Source organism: Parasteatoda tepidariorum, chromosome 7, assembly GCF_982258835.1.
Source record: "Parasteatoda tepidariorum strain Cologne lab strain chromosome 7, Ptep-v5.0, whole genome shotgun sequence".
Taxonomy (NCBI): Eukaryota; Metazoa; Arthropoda; class Arachnida; order Araneae; family Theridiidae; genus Parasteatoda; species Parasteatoda tepidariorum.
The window spans coordinates 110,498,173-110,516,932 of record NC_141761.1 but is presented as its reverse complement, the minus strand read 5'-3'; the positions used below and the strand labels follow the sequence as shown (position 1 = coordinate 110,516,932).

General features: G+C 30.3%; 1 long non-coding RNA gene across 2 annotated transcripts in view; it reads right to left on the bottom strand.

Annotated features, from left to right (window-relative positions):
- LOC147807386 (uncharacterized) overlaps positions 1–18,760 on the bottom strand; it is a 153,413-nt gene that overhangs the window by 30,772 nt on the left and 103,881 nt on the right. Inside the window, exon 1 of one of the 2 annotated variants that reach the window (XR_015435675.1) lies at positions 4,278–4,797. The exons of the other annotated variant lie outside the window; for it this stretch is intronic. This is a non-coding gene — a long non-coding RNA (uncharacterized LOC147807386). Of the gene's footprint in view, positions 1–4,277; positions 4,798–18,760 lie in introns of those variants that run through there. 2 annotated transcript variants of the gene reach the window in all.

Genomic DNA, 18,760 nt, shown 5'->3' with positions numbered 1-18,760 from the left:
CCCACCCGCACACTGACCGCAGTCAGTGATGTTTGACTTCAGTGATCCGCTGGGAACTATGTCTTAACGATCAGTCCACTGCGGGACCTTACTTAAATTCAGGAAATTGTCTTATAAATTGTGATGGCATGTCTTCGGATCAAACTCAGGTATGTTTCCCTGAACATCGCCCAGTATCCCATTTTGCAGCTCCATTGCAACGTACCTAAATACCATCCTATTTATTTATCTAACCATATACATATACAAGCTTTTGTAGAGATGAAAAAATAAAAGCTATGCAACTACATTAGCGCTACCAACAGATAAATAGTAAAGCGATGACGTACAAACTCTCGTCGGTTGTGGGTAACGAATTCGAATTTCACCTTAACTTTGGATGTAATTTTGGGCTGTTCTTCGTTAATTAGTACAATCTAACTTTTCAATATGCGTTAATCAAATTTACAACTGTATATATGCAGTCCCATTAGCTAAGAACAATAAGCCCGCATATAAACGTAGGACAGAAATAAAATTATGAAAGTTCATGTTTCGAAGCCTCCCTGTCCGGCTAGTGATGAAAAGGGAAAGTTTTGGATTCGAAACCCTTTTCCTCAACCTGGAGAGGGCTTGTAAGCCGTCTTTGTACCGATCACACAAGTCTACAAATGTATGTGCACCAGCAATTAAATAAATACGACCGGGTTGTCCTCGCAGCTAAGGCCTGAAACTGCGAAGGAGAAGATTGCAGGTTCGTGATCCGAAATATTGAAGAACCTAGCTGACAAGAAAAATACTACATGCACCTAATTTTAATACTACCAGTTTCATGAATACATTTATTTTAAAGGAAAATAATTTTTCAGAACTTAATTTTTTTCAAAAAAGAAATGAAAAGATATATTATTTTCATATATGTTTTAGTTTAGGTTGAGTAAAGTCTCGCAGTGGATTGATTGTAAAGACATGGTTCCCAGTCGAGCACCGAAGTCAAGCATCACTGGCTGCGGTCAATTAGCGGTTGGGTGACCACTTTGATCAGCCTGCGCAGGGACTGAGGGTGCGCGGTATTGATCCTCGTTAAACTGTTTTACCATGTAAAGTGCTCGACTTCGCGCGCAGGTCATTGAGCTACCAAATTAGGAGAGCTGCCCCCTCTGCAGATAATCAAAATTGCGAACTCATCCTCAGGGATGTCGTCGGCAATAGCCCATAGTGAAACTCTAGTGCAACGTAAATAAAATACCTACCTAAACTTAAGTTCAATAATTTTCACTTCAATTATTTTTTTTTTTTTTTTATTTAAAATTGAAATTAGACTTTTCTCTATTGGAATAAAATTAAAGTATATTAAAAGAAAAAATATATTTTTTTCCCTTATTATTTATTATAATAAGAAAGGGAAGAAAAAAAGACATTTTTCAGAAGAAAAAGTTAACACTTTTTTACCAGATTCGAACCTGTATGATCTCATTAAATAGCGAAAGCTCTAGCCCTTTAGCCACAGGGTGTCTCATTTTAATATATTTTACCTTGTATCCAGCGCTGTAAGGCTGACACGATTCTGTCTTTTATGACTATCAATGTTCAACTCCGTAGCCTTGTACTTTTGAAACCAACCCAGAAGACAAGAGAATTCATGGATCAAACTTTTGAACAAACTAGCTTTCGTGAAGGACTTTTGATGGAATTTACCCGAATTCGCATTACATGGGGAGGAAAGCAACGAAATCCTTCCACACTTAGCCTGATGGTAAGTTAACCCATGATCCGTATACCACAGAGAATATTCTTACGACCCTATTGTGGTCGGTGCGATTCGAGAACAGAATTCGCATCTTTATTTGTTTTTATATTGAAACGAGGAGTCACGGAGAGCGTTCTCCTCCCCCAATGGGGTGCCCAGGTTCGTATCTCAGTAGTGGCAGGTTGATACGAATTCTGTTCCGATTATTACCGACCACAGTACTGACGTAAAAATACGCTTAGTGGTTAATGGATCATGGGTTATAGTCCCCTTGCTGTGAGATCGTAATAAATTTTCATGGTTGAATTGTGAGAAAATTTTTATGGTTTTCCTCTCCATGTAAAGCAAATGGGGTTTAGTTCCATCAAAAACCCTCTTCTCGAAAACATTTTGCTGGTATATGCTACTATTTTTAACCAAAACTGACTAAAATTATTTTAATATAATTCCCGGCTTTTACATTTTTTTATCAGCCCAAACAATGCAGAATCGACGTAACTTAGCAAATATTGATAGATTAGATCTCAAATGTCTTTTCATTTTTTACTAAACTGTGACTTTTATTTAATTGATCATTCGCGTCATTTTCAAAATTATCATAAGATCCCTTGGTGAAGCTGGATTATACTCAGTATGAAATTTGAATAGAACACTTGAATTTTTACTTGGCATTAAAAAGCAGTCTCATAAATATATATTTACAAAATTATTATGGAGGGTAACTTAATCCTAACAGTCATGAAGTACTGTACCTGATTTTTAGCATTAATAAAGGAAATTACATACTGAATGATAAAAAACTTTCTTATGTAAGCAGGGGCCCCCACCAGGGGGGGGGGATTTGGGCGCACGATGCGCCTACTTAAAACTTGGGGGGAATTTTTACACGAAATAAAACGAATAGTTCGGGGGGGGGATTTAGAATTTGCCCAAGAATGCGCCCAAGAGCTTGAGGGGATGGGGGCCACTGTATGTAAGAAAATTTACAAAATTAGAACAGGAAGCATTTTCCAAAGTAGTACTAAACTTCACCTATCAGTCAACGATCATTTCATAATTTATAAAAAATGCATACTGGGCGTTAGAGAGCTTTTTTATGCAAGAAACCTTACAAAAATACAAAAAGCAGTTGCCGAAGTTTAATTAAAATCTACCAACTGTAATCATTTCATAAGTTATAAGAAAATTGCAGGCTGGGTACTAAGAAGCGTTTTTTTCATACAAATAGAACCTTCGAAGAACAGCATTAATCATAATCAATTTTAAAAAATATAAATCGGATGGTAAGAGGGAAATTCTATCTAAAATTATAGACCAAAAAGAATTCTAAAGCCCTAAATAGTCCTGTATCAAACAAATATTTCTTTTGAATCCTTATGAAAAATATGTTAAACAAGGCAATATGTTACCGAATATTAAAAGTCTAAAAGAATTTTAGATTAGGAAATCTGAAAGCATTAACCCAGGAAAATCCTTTAACAATTAGAAATTTTTTACAAGAATATAATTTAATATTTTATATAAGAGATGACCTGTACTACTAACAATTGACATTAACATTTCACTTATTGTCGCTTCTGATCAAAGTCAATCGCTGAGTGCACCAAAATATTTGTCATGGATAGTGAATGATTATTCATGCATTAAGAGTGCAAATACTCAAACAGATTCTCGTCACATGGGATTGAGATACAGAATTGATTTTGCATATTTCAATGACATAAAGCTGTGAAATCAATGTACTTTATGATTAAAGTATTTGACAGAATTGATTCCGGGACTTTGTGTTAGGTTGTGTAATACTGCTTGTTTAGATATCGCCCATATGGAGTAAAGCGGAAACCTTTTATGGGGATTAATATAAAGTGGTGTCATAAAAAATGTATGTTAGTCCAAAGTATCGTTGAAGTATATTGTAAAAAGATAATAAAATGTTTATAATACTCATAAAAACAATGAAATGCTGATATGAATAATGAAAAACTAATAAAAATGCTGAAATAATAATAAATAATCATAGAATACTAACAAAGTTAATGAAACGCTAATAAAATAGTAAAAAATAATATGAGAAATGGAACACTGATGAAAGTAATCAAGTGCTAATGAAATACTAATCTAATTAAATACTAATGAAATTTACACTGATAAAATTAGTGGAAATTAGTATGCGATCGATAAATTTACTTTAAGAAGAAGAAAAAAAATTATTTTGAAGATTAATTTTAATTTGTTTTTGATTGAAAAATCACAGGTTATATTCTTGTATCAAATATTTATTTTTCAACAAATATTTATTTTTTAACAAATATTTATTTTTAACAAATATTTATTTTTTAACAAATATTTACTGCTAAAATAATACAGAAGTGAAAGGTAAGATGAAAGCTTCGTCTACGACGGCGTTAAAAAAAATCCCATCAAAATAGGTTTAAATAAAGTTAAAATTGCACGAAAGCTTCATAAAATATGCTAGAGAAATTATTTTTTAAATTTAAATATTACTTTATTTCTAAAAACGTAAAAACTTATAAATTGTCAAACTTACCGTGAAATAAAAAGACCAACCATCTTTTTTAGTAGGCTATTTATAATGAGAAAAAGAAATATCCATTTTATACAAAGAAAAAAAAACTATATAGTATAGAGATGAAAGTGTCTCAAATTATAGTAGGAAGGATATAATACATTTTACCAAAGTGAAATAGTTTTCGTTTTCAAGGGAATTTCTTTCAATATTTGCCTCTTAAAATTTTTTCCGCAGCTGAGCTTTTGATACTGAAGGGAATTTTTTTTCCGTATAGAGCACCTAAAACTTTAAAATAATTTTATACTATTTCAATTTTTCCTGTCTTCATGCACATTATTTTCTATTTCATATATATTCATACCAGTTTAAGCTATATTTTTTATCACAACAGAAAGACATCATTGGTTTTATTATGTACCAGAAATAAATAAAAGATCGATACATTATCAATATATAGTTCTATATATTATATTTGGATACTTTGCACGATGAATTTAATGCTTTGGTTAAATATAAAAGATACTAATACAAATAATATAACTTTTTTTTTCAAAACAGTATCAATTTACCTTCTGATGCTTTAACTTTTAAACTGAAAATCATTTTGAAAAGTTAAAAAATTAAGTTCAAAATTAAATATTTTTAGCAAAATTAAAAGGTGCGCTTTTTCGTTTTTTGGGTCTAATTATTCATTTTTTTCACAGTACAAAGTATGCATAAAAATTTAATATAAAATTATGAATCACAATTATGTTTTGCATTGTAATATACAGTGTTATGTTCCTGTGGCATAATAATCGAGTTATATTTCCATGCATCTTGTCATTCTAATGATTCAAAATTGAAGTATTCATGTACGGTTAACATTGCAATAAGTACGCAGTATTAGATTTATAGTCTAAAGTATACGAAATAATGTTTCACACAACTTCAAATTTCAACAAAGCTGAAACCAACAGAAGTTTTTATTAATTATAAACATCGATGAATAGAAACGCAAATTTAAATATTAAGCATTTTATAGAAGAATTTAAAAATACTAAGTTTCAATATAACGTTATTATTATACAAAGAGCAAAAAATAAATTTAAAGTGCATGGTATTCAAATTAAAGAGCTATACCTTTTCATTTTTCTAAAAACAAAACCAACAGAACGAGCAACTTCATTCATTTATTCATTATGACACTAAGTGCAGATATTAAGCACTTTTAAAATAATATTAATAATTCACAGTATTCGCGCAAAGTTATAATTAATAAAAGTTAATAAACTGCAGATTATTCGAATCATTTCTATTTTATTAAAACGAAAACCAAAGGTATTTTTTTATTTATCATAAACATAAAGTTGTAAAATAATAAATGCCAATATTATGCAAAGCACTAAACTTAAAGCACAAAGTATCCAAATTATATTTCCATTTATCATTCCCATTTGATAAAACAAGAGCCAACAGAGTGAAGCATTAAAGCGATGTTTAAATCATGTTAACAATACAAGGTATTCACATGGAAATGCTGAACTATGTGCAAAGTACTTAATTTATAGAGCAAAGTATCCAAATTATGCTTCCCAGTATCATTCTATCTTAATAAAGCAACGTCTAGCAGCGTGTGATCTATATGATGTTCAAATATAGTTATAAATTCGTATTACAAAAGGGAAACATTGCACCAGTGCCGGATTATCCATTAGGCCAGACTAGGCCATGGCCTGGGCACCCCAATGATTAGGGGCCCCCTTAAAATGGATTTTTTGAAAATAAATTTTAAAAAATTAAGAAAAACACCAATTTTTAAAAAAAAAAATCAATTTCAAATACATATTAAAAAAATTTTCAAAATATGATGATTATTTTTTAGTTCTAATTTAACAAAATAAAGTAAAATTTTATTTACTAATATCAAAGAATTAAAATAATAATAACATTGTCCTAATGCTGTTGTTATCGTAGGACTTTAAGTTAAAGGGGTTAGATTGTTCTTGTTTTCCAGTGGCGCCATCTATGGCCAAGAATTCGACTTCTGTCGCTCACCCATACTTCTCACCCATTTATAGGGCAAACCTATTATTACATCCATTCATTCATCCACAGATCGTAATTTTGACATGAACTAAATAATATACTTTGCTATGGAAACATGGAGGACTTTGTCACCTGACAGATTTAACATGGATCAGTCACATTTACTACACGGGGAGTCTTCGAACACCCGTTCTCACGAATATGAGACCAGCTCCCTCCTGACCAGGCTATCCCGCCCCCTTAGCTAACATTGTACTTAGCTTGTATATTAAACTCACAGAACAAAGTGTTAAAATTATAGATTTATGATCCATGATTTCAATTTCCCACACCAACTAAAAATAAAAATATTCACATAGGAATAACATTACACTAAGAGCAAATTATTAAATTATTTGATCAATATATACTAATTATAGTTTAAGAATCGAATTCAATCATGAAAAGCTTAACTAAAAATTCCCAAACAAAAAACAAGGGAGAAAACGAAGAACCCGATTCGTTATTCATAACATTATCCAGCTGTTTAATAACTCATTTACAATCCTAACTGAAAATAGATGTTGATTAAGATACTGAATGATGTTACTAAACACGCTACAACGTCATTTAAGATACGTCATCTTCGATTTGTCACCTAATATAGCGATCAAGTCAAGTTTTCTGACACATTTGATAGTTGACAAATGTTGAGAGCTGTTAGGGTTCACGTGATTCTGCAATTAGTAAGCTTCTTGACTTATACACTTGTTTCGATAGGCAAGGATATCTTGCGAATAGCATAGATGAAAAACTTCTCTAACTCAAAAAATGGGGCTTCAACTAAATATATTTTTGCTACTGAGTATCTAGCGAGATTAATGATAGTTAGTTTAATGTTGTTTACTTTTCTCCATGAAGAAAACTTTTTTTTTCATTTTCAAGTTTGTAAAAGAGATATGGTGAGCAATATATCATCGGAAAAATAATTTTTTGCGCTTATAATTTTTAATTTTCTTCGTATAATTCACGAATAATTAATAATTCACTAATTTAATATATTTTCTTCGTATAATTTCTTCGCATTTTAATTGAAATTAAAATTTCTTTACTTTAAATATTTAGGCACATTAATGTTTTGATTTATTAGATTCTGTAAAATCCTTATTTGTTGTATTGTTACAATGCAATATTTTTTTTTAATCTGAAGCAATAGAGTTTAAGATTTTCTGTCAAAAAAGTTGCCAAGATATTATATTTATAATGGGTTACAAAAAATTATTTAAGGGAACAAGTCACAAAAATGATATTAAATCTAACAAATCACTACAGATTAATGCAGAACAGAAAATATCAAAACATTTTTGATGGCCAGGAAAAAAAAGGTGAACGGTAACGCCAAGTTTCACCAGGCAATCATACAGGCTTCGATGTTCTTAATTCCGCCCTTCTCTTTAGAAATTCGATTTAGCTTTCGTTTTTCCTAGCTTGAACATTAATTTTTACCTCTAATGTACCTATTTTTTCATTTCAATTTTGACAAGAATTCGAAAAATATCTATTTTGGTGGACATTACGACACTTCTAATATTTTAAATTCAGTAGCCTTCATAGCCTTGTAGTCTGAACCTAACCCAGATCACGAGAGAAATCCTATATTAAGCTTTATAATAAACCGACCTTCATGAAGGACATTTAGTTCGAATTAAGGCTACAGTGAACACCCAAAATCGTGAAAATCACTCGAAAAATTGATTTTCTAATTTTGACCATTTTATGTTAATGAAATGATGTTAATAAAGCATATTAATAATTAAAATCATAAGAATTAGTAAAACATTTGACAATATTAGTGTTATTTTGCTTTTTATTACAAAAACTTGTTTTTATGAGTGTTGCGTTTCTCGAAACAAAATTTTTTCATCGAATTTCCTTCTGGAAATTGAAATAGTAGTTCCATGCGCTATAATTTTGATGACTATTTCACGAAACTTTTCTGACACACTCTTAGATCAATAAAGAAAAGTACTTGTAGAGAAAAAATTTCAAAATCGTGTGTCGCCGCATATATAGTCATTTCAATGTTCCGAAATGTTCATAAAGGGACGATTTTCGTGTTTTTTTTTTTTTTTTTTTTTTTTTCTTTTTTGCTGAAACTTGCTTTTTCTACTCTGTATGAAAATTAGTAGAAAAGTGTGCAAATTGTTTCCCTACAACTGAAGAGAAATGTAAATAGAGTTGGAATTATAGGAATGAGATTCTTCATCATCGATTCATCTTCGAGATCAATCATCGATTTTCGTATTTACCTGATTTAAAAGTTGCGCATTGTAATTCTTATTTACGCTTTTTAAATATCGTACATTATGACTCGTATTTACGAGATTTAAAAATCCGATATCGTGTTTTGTATTTATGCATTTTTGAAATCGCGATTTTATTATCAAACATCAATTTTCGTATTTACCTGATTTAAAAGTTGAACGTTGCGATTGTTATTCAGGCGATTTAAATATTGTACATTGCGATTCTTATTTACGAGATTTAAAAAACCAAGATCGCGATTTGTATTTACGAGTTTTTAAAACCCTATGTAGCTACGCGAGCTTGAAATCCGAATCATGTCGTGATGCGTTTTTGCGGTTGTAATATCGCTCGATTTAAAAATTATGCATCGTGATCTAAAAATTACGTATCATGATTTGTATTTTCGCATTTTTTAAATTCGATGTAGAGTTTCATATTCACCTGATTTAAAAGCCTCATATCGGGATTTATAATCACATGGTTTACAAGTTTAAAAATCGTACTTTTTTTGTCAAATTTTTGTTTATGTATATATATTCTTGGATTTCCTCTTTTTTATTTTCTGACTACTCTCATCCCTGAAATTAGCAAACAATCTTTGAATTTAAGGAAAAATTTAGCGTAAGGAGCTTATTCAAACTTCAAAATAAATCGGCAAATTTATAGCACGAATTCTGTTGTAATTTTTTTTTATGTTCTCTATCTAAATAAAAATAAGCCCTGCAAGTTGCAACGATGTGACATTATTTTTTTAAGAAAAACTTATTAAGAATCCGTGGTAGCCTTAATCCACATTTGCGATACAGGGAGAATAAGACCACGAAAAACTGTTTCAGTTAACTCTATGGCAAAGATGGTTAGCCCTATGGCAATTATGGATGTGAAACGAATAATTTGCTTCTTTTATGACGGAAATAAAATAAAATACATAATATAGAACAAACTTCGCTTTTATCTGTTACGGTCGAACAGTTTATTATCTTTTCCTAAAAAAACCTCACTGGCTATTATTCATACAGTAAAACCGAAAGTCTGCAACAAAGTAGAAGAAAGTGTCCTTCTTGGAACAACTCATATTGAATAGACTTTTATAAATAGCGATGCATTCTTCTTCTTTTTTTTTATTCCAATCATTTATCAAAAGAATACCAGTGAAGAATGAGGCTTATAATGAGCTCCATCATAATCAGTCTTATAGTAAATAAATGTTTTTATTAGTCGGGATCATCATTTCTGATGGATGAAGCCTTAATAAACATGTTATATAGCTTTGACACAACTTTCTTAATAAATAGCCGTAAATATATAAAGCGAGATATCTTTATCCATGTATCAAAATATAGCCATGTGAATCGATATCAAATATACTTAATACCATGTTGCTTGCAAAAAGTATAATTGATATTAAATTAAACGGGTTATTTGGCAAGATTTGTGTTAGATAAAGAGTTTTGTAATTACCATTCTTAGTCTAGATTTTTTGAACCCTTGTTTTAACAAGGGATCTAAAAAATGCAGTAAAAAAACAAATATTTTTAAGGGGTGTTTCGTAATTATGATCTTCGGTGTAATTTTTCAGAATCCTTACCCTTACCCATCCTTTTCCTTCTTAGAATTTCCTTTAAAAAAGCAATTATAATATGCAATTTTATTGTAATTATTGTATTATAACCGCTACACTAATTACACATTGTTCGATTCCCATTAAAAACGTATTACAAATATACATTTTTAAAGAGTATTTTGTAATCACCACCCTAAATATAAATTTTTAGAATGCATTAAAAATGTACATTTATGGAGTGTTTTGCTATACTTGCTCTTAACATACATTTTTGGAAAACGGGACAAAAATGCATTTTCTTATACGTTTTTTTTTTATTAATATAACCGTCGTTGAACAGCCGACCCAATTTTTAGGTTTACGAAAACTAATGTTCAACTCCGTAGCCTTGTAATTTTGAACCCTATACAGAAGACAAGGGAACTCCTGGATCAAGTATTGGGAGAAATTTGCCTTCGTGGAGGACTTTTTGATTTAAAATCCGCATTTGCGTAACATGGAGAGGAAAACCATGAAAATCTCCCACGATTTGCCTCTGACGGCAGTAACCCATGATCCGTCTTCCACTGAGGATATCTAACGTCAGCACTGTGGTCGGTGCAAGACGATGCGAAATTCGTATCTCATGGCTGGGATCACCTCATTGGATGGCGAACGCTCTGTCCCCATCAACGGCTTTATCCTCAAAATTTGAACAAATTCCTATCCGGCAAGTTTCTATTTAATCAGAAGTGCTATAAACTACCGATTAAGTTAAAACTTTGACGCCCCACTACCGCATAGTGCTGATAAATGGAGCCAAGGGGAGAAGAGAAAAATCAATTATATTTGATACTACTTTGCAATAAAAGTTTTAAAAGAAAGCGAAAGTAAAAATAACAGATTGGTAGCAATCATACTTCGATGTTCAAGCCAGTCAACAATATGGCGGCAGTTTACTCATGTGATCAACGACAGCCAATTAAAATCGAAAGCGGCTCAAAGATCGCAAGGAAAATTGTGGCGCTATTTTATCTAACTATCCAGGGCTTTAGTCATAGCAACGTTAAATACTAAATGAAGATCTCTTATCAAAGGACTTTCTGCTATACAGATAAATGAGACAGCTAAATGTGACAGATAAATGTTTTTAGATAAATGTTGGAGGCTTCTGGAATATCAAGTTATATAATGTGCTATTATATCATACAATTTTGCATCATATTATATGACAACATGGGCATGTGATGAAATTCATATATTAGGTCAAACTTATATTTGATGCTTTAATCAATATAATATAGTGGTATAATATACGGTATGATATAATATGGCATGTTACGTATAGTATGGTACGGTGTGGCATGATACAGATTTGTATGATATGGCGTGATATAAAATTACATGTGAGACGTGACATATTAGGGTATGGTATGTATTGTGTATTGAATGATATGATAGCTATTGTCAGATTTTCAAGACATTAAAAAATCTTAAGATTATATAAATATACGGTTTTCATAAATTTAAATTATTCAAGTTTAACATTCAAAAGAATAAAAAATAAGAATAAATAAATCCTCTCTTTCTGAACATAAAAATCTTTTCGTCACATTATTTTCTAAACGACCTTTTTATGTCCGTATTTTTCTCTTTCAAATGGATATTTTCTCTTTCATACAGAAAAATAAATGGTATTTTTTTCTCAACTGGTTGAAACAATTGATAGAGATTTTAAAACTAAAAAAAAACACAAAGTTTTTATAAAAGTTGAAGAAATGACAAGAATTTTATTCCATAAAATAATAACGAGACTGCACTGAAATGTTTTCATCATTTAAAGGCCAAAGAAAAAGAAAAATATGTAAAAAAAAAATAAATAGAAAATTTAATATTTTTAAAGTCTTTCTATTTGGTTTTCATACTTAAATGTTTTATACCCATTTGCTCTAATTATTTCGATGCATTTTGACGAAATCGAACTGAAACATTCATTAAATTATTCCACTAAAAATGTACAACTTTTTAGGGTTGTAGACGCTTTTTTATGAGTATTATTTAAACATTTGCTTAAACAAAACTGAAAATAAAACTTATTAAGAGACTTAAATATTATGTAGTGTAATTAATAAATCCTGGATTTTCATGATCTGAAAAATCCCTATAAATGCCATAAAAAATTCGAAAAACATCCTTTAAAATTTCATCTTTTTTAGGTAAAAATATTAAACTGAAGCAATGTTTTCCTCATTAAATTTAATTTAATTCGTGTAAAAAAAGAACAAAACATATTATTACAATATTTAAATAACAAAAAAAGGAAAATATATTAGTTCCTGAACATTTTCTTTTCGTATATAAATTTTAGTGGAGAAAAAAACTATTACTAGACATTAAAATTACATTGGATTATCAAATGTTCTTTTTTTTGTTGATATTTTGAAATGTGTCTCTTTTTTGAAAGTAAGTGTATATACTTAGAGAAGCTTTTTTCAACGTGTACTGATAAGATTTGTGCATACTTGCAAAAAGACGGTCTCACGTACAGACAATTCATCAATACTTCGAAAAGTTGTCGCTGTTTATATACTAAATTATTTTAATGGTTTGGAATCCAGAATTCTGAAAATGGCCCAAAATAAATATGAATCAAAGCCAAGATGATAATAAATTATGGAAAAAAAGAAAATCCCAGAAAGTTTTTTGAAAAAATATCTCAAAAAAGCAATAACAGAAAAAAAAATGCCTCAGATTTTAAAAAATGCTAAAAAATCTCAACGAAATGTTCTAAACGCAAAAAACATCCAAAAATGCAAATTTCATCAAAACCGAGCTTTAGTAATGACTAACCTCTTTAGATTATCTTCCGAACTCTGTCAAAAATGGAGTGAAAAAAGCAAAGGCATCTTTCTTTGCAAACAAATATCACGGAATATATCATAGAAATCTGAAGAAGGTGGAGTTATTAGCACTAAAAATTTTGAAGTATCTTGGAAAAAAAGGGGGGAGTTAATAAGGAAATTGTTAAGAACTCCTTTAAGTTTCATCAGGCAATCAAACAGGTTTTAATTTATTTCAAACCCTTAGTGACTTTATAGTTACGATGACTTTTTTATTCCTTTTTTAAAAGTTTATAAATGAAGTTTTTTTTTCTATGTATTGAAAAACAAAATTATAAAATAAAAACATAAAAGGCAGTGATTACGAAATAGCCTGTGTATCACATGTATAGACTAAAGCATTGAACTCTCTACATATGATCTAAAAGAAACACCTAAACGCAAAGAAGCATTATAAGTGATGACTCAATGATGTTATATTAAGGTCAGTGATCACGAAACACCTTGTTTATCACATTTAGTTCCAGACTACAGACTTCACATTAATTGAAACACGCAGGAAAACACAAAGAAGTATCGACAAATATTTGTTTAAATATTACGAAAGGACCAAAAGCGAGTTACATGTATTCGACAAAACTGCTGTTATGAGAAGAACTAAGCACTTAAAATGACTATAAACTGGTCATACAGCAAAAAAAAATCCTTAACGGACACTCTCGTGGCATCAAAGGACCAAAACGAAAGCAAAAAATAATTGGTCAAGTGCAATTAGTTAAAGCATCATTGGAAGGAAAGAGCATCGAACCAAATATTTGGAGATGAACTTCAACCATCACTAAATTGATGATGGTTGAAAAGGAAGATATGTATATCACCCAACCATGGCTAAGCACTTTACCTAATCTTTAAGGTACAGGTGTCACATTAAATAATACCATGAATTGCTTAGAGATTCGAAACACACGTAGTGTAATAAATGTAAAAAAAAAAAAAAATGGTGGACATGCTCATCAGAAAAAAATATCTAGAAATAAAATTGTAACGTAAACCTACATTGGGGAATATTTTTCGGGAGAAAATAAAATCTATAAAAACAAAAGATTTGAGCGTCCCTGTGTGCTTCTCACTTATAACTCCAAAACCTTTCTGGCCAGCGTCCTGAAATTTGGAAACCGGTACAAAAATTTACATTAGTCTTAAGTCCCTACAAGACAAACTAATAAAAACATTTAAATGATTTTAAGAATCGGGACCAAAATTGCTTCTTCCAGCTGCTATTTAAATTTCAGGAACTTAGCACAAATGATTCTGGAATTATAAGAGTATTCAACCTTTTTATGAAAGAGTCTATTTCGTCTATTTCAACTCAAATCCTACACGACGAAAAAGTTGGTAAAATTATAGCAATGTGAAAATATTTCTGGTGGAGAAAAAATTAGAAAAAACAAGAAGAAAAAAAAACGATTTCATTAATAAAGGCAAAATATACGGCATTTAAACCATTCATTTGATAGTTTTTTGTTCATATGGTTACGGTTTACCAAAAATTCTGGTTTTCAAAATTATAGTTCTTATTACTGCACATTAAGTAAAAAATATAAAACTGTAAAGTCAAACCCAGCTATAGTGAACACTGTTTACAGTGAACTCCCGGATATAGGGAACGAAATGTTCGCTCCCGTGCCTTGCTACACACGTATAATGTTCTTTTTTGTGGATATAATAAACCAAAAAAAAGTGAGGAACTTTTTTCTGTCTTCGACAGATTTTCTTCATTTTGTTCGTAATAATTCTTAAATATTTCAACTTCAAAATACCTACATATACCCATTTTTAAAACCATCTATAGCATGGAATGTAGCAACAAACATTTTTCTTGTTTGCTTCATTATTGAATAGCATTATTGAATTGGTTCAGCATTCAAAGAAGCTGCAATCTTCCAGTATCTGGATAAATGCTTCATGTCAAAGGCAATGATTTTGATAAGACTAATTTTATGTGCTCGAATAACTGGTTAGACAAGTTTAAAAAGCAGAATGAATGAATTTTTACCCATGCCTTAAGGTATCATGATAAAATTATGAAAATTTATCACATATAATAAAACTATATTTTATCGTTAATTTTACAAAAATCATTATCAAAGCGTTTCGGCAAAAATTACCATTGGTGTTCCCATAGAGCCAGATAGGCGGTAACTTTTCCCATATCCTCATAGTTAGGTCCATACTTTTTTTTCTCATTTTAAAAGTCATTAAGAATTTATCTTTGCTTGTTTGGAAGAAAAGTTTAAATAGGGAATTTTCTTCTTGGTTTTAGAACTAATTATTGTTAAAATAACCTGAAGATAATTCTGTTTTCATTTATTTCATACATGTAAAAGATAATAGCTATGTTTTCTTGCTTTTAATTTTGTACATGATTGCGTACTTCAATATAAATACCGATTTAATAATTATTTACTTTTTTCACACCATACCAAGGAAAAGTATTCAGCTTGTACTTTAATAAAATCGGAACCCGCTTCGTGTTTACAAAACAGCTTCACCATGCGAGGGACAAAACATGGTATCCAAAACTATTTGTGAAGAAAAAAATAATTATTTCCCATAATACACGGCTCTTTTTTCTTTCATACTAAAGTAATTTATTTCCTGAAATGACTTGAACCATTCACGTTCTAACATGTTTTCTCTGCCATCATAGAAGACACGCAAATGCGGCTTTTGTTAGAGACAGCTGCATTTGACTACGCTTTTCGCTCCCTTCAGAAAGATTTTCAAGATGTTTTAGGGAATGGCTTAACATATTGAATGTATGGAGTCAAAGTGGTGATGGCCTCATTCTTTTGTTATTATAACGATAAAATCATGCGGTGGAGTTGAAAGAAGAAAATATAGTGGTAGTTCCAGTGGATGGACCACGTGGGTTCGCAGGATCAATTCTGAAAATTCTGAGATAGATCGATTCAAGTGTAGTCACATAAGAATGACATTTTTGTTAGAGAATTTATGATATCAGATTGCTTTTAATAGACAAAATATTTTTATGTTTCATACCTGAAAAATACTTGTAAGTATATAAAAAATTTTAATGTATTTTTTAAAAAAATATATTAAAATACATATTTTTTAAACATTTTTACATATTTTTTAAAAAAAATGTATTTATGAATAAAAACACTTATGCATATGTAGGTAATATTTTATAACAGTTGTCACATTTTCGGGTTTGTTTTTATTGAGGTAAGGGTAGTTTTGTAATGGTGAACTTAACCCGGAAGACGAAACTCTTGGATTAAGCAAAGGTACAAATTTCATGGAGGAATTTTTTTGATGGAACTTACCAGTATTTGCGTTACATGGTAAAGGAAACCTCTTTAGAACCTCCTACGGTTAGCCCGATGGAAAAGGAATCCTAACCCATGATCCGTATACCACTGAGGATAACTTACGTCAATACTCATCAGTCTACCACAGAATTCTACGACGGTGCGAGTCGAGAGCAAAACTCGAACGTGGATAACCTCATTGAAGGGGATCATCCCCTGATCCCCTCCAGGCTCCAAATATGCATGATTGTTACCAAAATATATATATTATCATTGACAATAAGGAACAGAAAATTAAAATATCAAGCGAGGGAACTGTCTTGGGTGTTTAAACGTATACATTAAATGATTTCTGATTAAAAATACATTTAAGGCGTGGGTAATGAAAGGCAGAAACGATCTGAGTTATAAGTTGGGTAAAAATAAAAGCCTGAAAGCGAACAATTCACATAAAAAAAAGTCCATTCCATATTTTTTTGCCCAATTCTGAAATTACGACAATCAATGTTCAACCCCATAATCTTGTAATTTAAACACAACCCTGTAGACAAGAGAACTACAAGATCCAGCATTGGGGTCTTAGTGGAGGGATTCTTGCTGGAATTAACCCGCATTTGCGTTACATGCTGAATATAACCACGAAAAACTCCCAAGATCAGCCCGATGGCAAAGGGATTCTAACTCATGATTCGTTTACCACTGAGGATATTTTACGTCAGCACTGTGATTGGTGCAAACTAGAAGCAGAATTCGTATCAACTAGGTTTCACTGAGGTTCAAAACTGTGTCACAGCATTGGTAGATGAACTCTGTTCTTTGCTCGTCAATTATAGTACGGCAATATTTACGGCAATATAATAAATGCTTACTGCGCGTGTGCGGTATCAAAAAGCTGCTTTAAATTATCATATTTTGCGCAATTTCAATGATTTTTTTTCGAAATAAAATCATAAATTTGTTACTAATTAAAAATCAATCCAAAATTCTCATTTGATTTTGCTGAATACTTTTAAAAATAAACAATTATAAAAGCATCTTCCCTTTTTTTCAAACTTCTCTTTTTTGGTTTAAGTTCGGAGTTCTTCCTTTTCTTTTAGTTTTCTTTCAAAAATAAGATATTGTAGTCCTAAATTGTGAGTCACTAACATTTACTAGCTTAATAACAAATTTATAGATGTTTTGAAAATAACAATGAAGTTTCTTTATTAAATAAAAGCAAGTATTGTAAGCAATTCTAAATGGAAAAATAAAACACCAATACAAATAGTGAAATAAACTTTGTAGAGAGAAAAAAAAAGGAAAACATGAATCTTAACAAGATGAATTTTAATTATGTTTTGATTATACAAAATTATTATCTGATGCGAGTGTAGATTTTTGAATTTAAAATACAAGCATCCTGACACTTTAGTTCTGTGTGTTTCTTTTTCTTTGTGTTTGCACATTTATTTTTTATTCATTCATTTCTTTAATAACCAGTAAAGATTTTTAAAAGACTCTTTTAGATTTCTCTCATTTAGATTACGATTTGGAGAGCTTAAGATTAATTTCGCTGTTTAAGATAATTTAATCAATTTCCGTAATGAAAAGTTTCATTTAAATTGGGGTCGAAATTTAGATTGCTAATGCCATTCCTTCTTACACCATCATTATAAAGCATAGCAAAGACACAATGGCAAAAAGCAATAAATACAAAACATAGCAATGAAATCTTAGTAGAGAACACTCTGTTTACATAAATAAATTCATGACAAGATTTTTATTTTTTATTTTACCGCCAAAATAGCGATTCCCCATTCTGAATTAAATAAAACTATTTTATTTATATTTATTTCATACACTTTATTATGCAGACTAAAACTTTCTCTTTTTTAACGATATTTTAGCAAACAATAAAATAATTTGAAGTATACTTTTGATTTTTGTTAAATTTTGAACTAAGTAAGAAAATTTCCATTCTAAGGAATATTTTCATTTTCTTTATTTGTATCATCAGCAACAAAGAAATCTAATTTGTCAAAAGCTTACTTTTCTTCACGTGTTTGTTTAAACTCAGATAAGATAGCTTAATGATCTTTCTCTATTGTTATCTAAAGTCTCTGGAGCAGTGGTTTAGTTATTTACTTTCATTTTAAAATGCTGATTAATTGTGAAGAAAACGAGATAGCTCGGAATCTTTCATACTTAAAATCGAAAATCCACAGCTTTTTAAAAGCGTCCTTAACTGAATTTTTCTGGTTGATAATATTTATTGTAATTTAATTCATATTATTGTTTCTCTGCATATCAAAGACAAAATAGCTATAAAACCGTTTATTACTATTTCTCTGGCGAACTGTTATTGATTGACTTTCTTATTTAACTGAGATAATTTAGATTTATTAGGTTGTCATTAGCATATAGCCTCATATATTGGTCTTATGTCAGATGATATTTCGGCCAGGTGTGGTATTATTCCTTTTGTTAGTT